This window comes from Engraulis encrasicolus, chromosome 6 (assembly GCF_034702125.1).
Source record: "Engraulis encrasicolus isolate BLACKSEA-1 chromosome 6, IST_EnEncr_1.0, whole genome shotgun sequence".
In the NCBI taxonomy this organism is placed as follows: Eukaryota; Metazoa; Chordata; class Actinopteri; order Clupeiformes; family Engraulidae; genus Engraulis; species Engraulis encrasicolus.
The window spans coordinates 31,621,995-31,626,311 of record NC_085862.1 but is presented as its reverse complement, the minus strand read 5'-3'; the positions used below and the strand labels follow the sequence as shown (position 1 = coordinate 31,626,311).

The window sequence follows — 4,317 nt, the reverse complement described above, 5'->3', positions numbered from 1 at the left end:
AAAAAATGAAACCAAATAAAATGCCCAAGAGCATTATTTTTACGGCCCAGGAAGATCTCTATAATGGCTTGTGTGTGTGTGTGTGTGTGTGTGTGTGTGTGTGTGTGTGTGTGTGTGTGTGTGTGTGTGTGTGTGTGTGTGTGTGTGTGTGTGTGTGTGTGTGTGTGTGTGTGTGTGTGTGTGTGTGTTGTGTGCCGTGGTGTGGCATGGAGGGGAGTAGAAGTGTGTGTGTGTGTGTGTGTGTGTGTGTGTGTGTGTGTGTGTGTGTGTGTGTGTGTGTGTGTGTGTATGTGTGTGTATGCGTGAGTGCATGCGTGCATGTACAGTGTGCCTGCGTGCATTTATGTGTGTATTGTGTATGCAACCCAGGGTAGACTTGAGGCATGTTGCGCATTGGGTTTGTGTGCATGTTTCTCTACTCTACTTAACCCTGTGCTAATGTACTTTAAAAAAATAAAGAAAATACATAATAATAATAATTTTAAAAAAATAGTCCCACTTTGCAGTTGCACCTATTGTTATATTTTTTCCCTGCGCAGTTTGTATCTGCAAGTGCTGTATGCCGTGATTATGTCCTCGCTTGTACACGTAAGTTACTTTGTGTGAAAGTGTCTGCCAAATGTAATGTCAATGTAATGTATACTTGTGTAGATGTGATTTGTTTCAATTTTTGTGTACTGCATATCCACGTTAGTGTTGACAGAATTGTGAGGCAAGGCAGAGATGGATGTGACTGAGTATTGTGTATGAGTGTGTACAGTACAGTATATTTGCGTTCTGTGTGGTCAGTCTGTGTGTGAGTTAGTTTGCCCCGTCATGGCACGGCATGGTTGGCTATGTGTGGGTGGATGGATGGATGGATTCTGGTTCCCAGCCGTCTCCCAAATGGAGATCAGACATCGTACCACAGGTCAGAGGCGGACTTTCCATTATGCAAACCTAGGCAATTGCCTAAGGCCCTGGTCAACCTTGTCCTCCATAGAGGCGCCAACTGTCACATCAGTCGCAGTAACACACAAATAAGGCTTGATTTTAATTTGTCACAAAACTCTTAAAAAGCACCAAACACAGAAGTTTATGTCTATACAATGACTTTTAAGGGCCCCATGCTTATATTTCGCCTAGGGCCCCAAAATGGCTAGATCCGCCCCTGCCACAGGTCAACAGTCCACACCGCTACAATGGAAGCATTTAAGGCCCGAGAAAAAAAAACCCAGAAGGATGATGAGCTGCAATTATCATTTTCTATCTCTGGAAGATGGAGGGCTTTGATCTGGGAGACGTACAGCACAGTACAGCTGCAGCATCATGGGAGAGAGCATGGGAAGTTCCGTTCCGTTCCTAAGGCCCCAAAGTGGCACCAAATTTGATTCTGATGTGGCTGCGACCTCCATCGCTCTCCCAGAATCCTCCCCCAGAACTTCATCTCGTCTCATCTCATCTCATCTGCTCCAGCCGCAAGTAGTCATGCTGGACCCACGCGGATTACATCCAAACAGAACAGAACAGAACACACCTTGTGTTTGACCCTTGAGAGAACATCATTCTTGCCTATTTCTGCTAAGAGAGAAGTTTGTAATTTATGTTTTTACGTTTCTTGTGCTCAGTTCACATGCCTGTAGAAATGTGCTCTGTTTATCTGATCTGTTTACATGCTTATATGCTGAAAACATAATAGTGGTTGGTGAGGAATAGGGATGGGGGGTTGGTCTGGGGAACCATGTTAGTTGTGTAGATATGTGTATGTATCTATCTTGTGTTATTATTTCAAAAAGGGTGTGTCATGTATTGTTGGACCCCCTTGAAAACGAGATGAGTCATCTCAAAGGAATATCCTTCATGTATTTGATGTTGAAATTGAAATTGAAATCACATTTAATTGAGATAGAAAAAAGAACTACTGCTGGTACAGTTACACAGTACATGTCACTATCAAGTACACATGGCGGTTAGTTTTTGTTTGTTTGTTTGTTTTTTGTTTGTTGTTTAATTTTTTAGTGCAACACAGCAAACAAACAAACTAGAAGTGATCTTATACGTTTACACTCATTACAAATGTTTACATACAAATAAATCTCCAAAATGAACAAATTTAAATGTTTCACTGAACATAAAAAACCCACCCTGAATAACCTTAATTACAAGATAATTTATCTTTACATTCAAGTCGGAAAGAGATCAAATGTTTTATAGTGAAACCACAAGGTTTGAAGGACAAGTTAGTTATGTTGAATCGGGCAGATGTTCAATGAGTCAGCAACATAAAACCTTTTTGTTTCTCTGCAGTGATCTCACACTGAGGCAGGTTGGATGGGGAAGTAATAATCTACTCAAAGTATCTCATGTGTTCTCCTTCCTTCCTCCTCCTGTACCACAAACATCTGGATGAAACCTCACAGAAGGGCAAGGATGACAAGTGACAATGCCACAAGTGTCATTACTCCAGAATCAGGCGGTATATTTTGAGTTATAAGATTATATATATTTTTTATTTATATTGACTTTCATTTCAGCCCAGCCTTCTTAAAGAATGATATTGTATGAATTATAATGAAATATATTTTCACATGGTACCCCCAGGCCTTCTAAAGATGTTTTTTGGGGGGCATAATGGGTCTTGATTGGGGGCTCCCAACATACTCCCTGTCATTCAACATAATGCCTATTAAATTCACTACTGTGTTTTTTCTACCCTGTGATGAATTGTATCACTATATCCAAACAGCAATGTACACACCTACAGCCTGACTTATAGGTGAAGAGTCTCTTATTCTGCGCTGGAAAACAAATTAAATTCCATATAAAATAATTATTATAATGTTCAAAGGCATAAAATAAACATGTTAACATTGTGTCCATAGCACTGGGTGAGAGATGCACTTTCAAGCATCCTTTCAATCAGCTGAAATAATATGTTGATTCATGTCACACTGACTGCTCTGTTTGTTCCCTTTTGTGGACAAGCAGAACACAGCACACTTTCCACTTTGTGTAAATCATAAATTATTGTCCTAGACTTATTATGATGTGAGCAAACTCTTTTGCAGGATACACTGAGAACAATCATGTAATAGATGTGCTCTCTCCACAAAAACAAAGACTTGAAGCTTGAAGTTAGACTTGAAGTTAGACTGTTCAAAGTAGCAGACACTAAAGCCACTGAAAGATTAAAAAGCTTTGATTTGCTTTGAGGTCAAAAATACATTCGGTAGTCTACTGACTCAAGGAATGTCTTGTGATCTGTTGAGAACCTTTACCCGTCTCTCTGGACCATGGGCCTACTGTGCTACTTTCAGTGGTCCAGACAGGGTGTTAGATGATAAAGCAGCCTTTGCTGTCCTTGGCACCAAGCAAATCAGTTGCCTGTTGTCTCTCACAACAGAAGTCGTTTCGCCTACATTAGTTACAACATTACAAAGTTTTGACAGATCACTTGATTGGGAAGAAAACTTAAGCAGCCTTAACATTACTGGACCCGATTATTTATTTGATTTGCTGACCATCACACGACTTTATTCTACACACTGCTCCAAAACGTAAATGGGAACACCAAACCCAAAACTAATGCAACCCCCTACACCACTAGCTGACTAACTAACTCCCTACAAAGCAACTTTAGTGGGTGATAGACACCACCTCATGTTTTCTACAGGGGTATGAAACTGGCACATGTGACCAAAACATTTGAGAGCAAGGATGAAAAAGAGGAATGGTCTGTGACACCACCTGACCTTTTTGGGGCATACTTTCGTTATAACCTCTAATTTTTACCAGATTATTAAATTTACAGAAACGGTTGGCAAAATTGATTCGCAATGAATGTTGATTCCCAACTGGACAGACTGGGGCAGCTATGACTCAATGTTTACAGTGCTGGCCTTTAGATCAGTGACCCCCCTAGGGGTCCTGACCCCCAGTCTGGGAACCCACTGTAATGAATGTATTCGCATGTCATGCACAAGATGGAAAGTGTGCCCTATCTCCTTCTCATCCAAAAAAGACAGAAATACAAAATAAGAAATAACTCATGTTTCATGGGCACAATGCTGACACGTTAGTGTTTTTTATGGATGGGTGGCATTCATGAAATAATAAGGCCCCAAGTTGCAAAGAATGCAATACCCTCCCTGAAATAACATAAGATTCTGTAATGAACTAGGGCTAGAGCATTGGAGAGTGAAGATTTCCACCAAGCAGCTCAGAACCTCCTTGGCCCTATCTCACATGACAATCACCCATATGGGGCACCATATTCTTGAGGAAGCCCTCCTGAATCTGAACATCAAGAACAGGCAGTCCAGCCTTCATAACAATTAT

General features: G+C 40.8%; 1 protein-coding gene across 1 annotated transcript in view; it reads right to left on the bottom strand.

The window, feature by feature from the left end:
• Window positions 1–1,065: 1,065 nt before the first annotated feature.
• The window catches only part of ntmt2 (N-terminal Xaa-Pro-Lys N-methyltransferase), a 22,855-nt gene continuing 19,603 nt past the window's right edge, over window positions 1,066–4,317 (bottom strand). The window contains exon 4 of the mRNA XM_063201266.1: window positions 1,066–4,317. This exon is cut by the window's right edge and continues 762 nt beyond it. The gene's annotated coding sequence lies outside the window, so the exon portion shown is untranslated.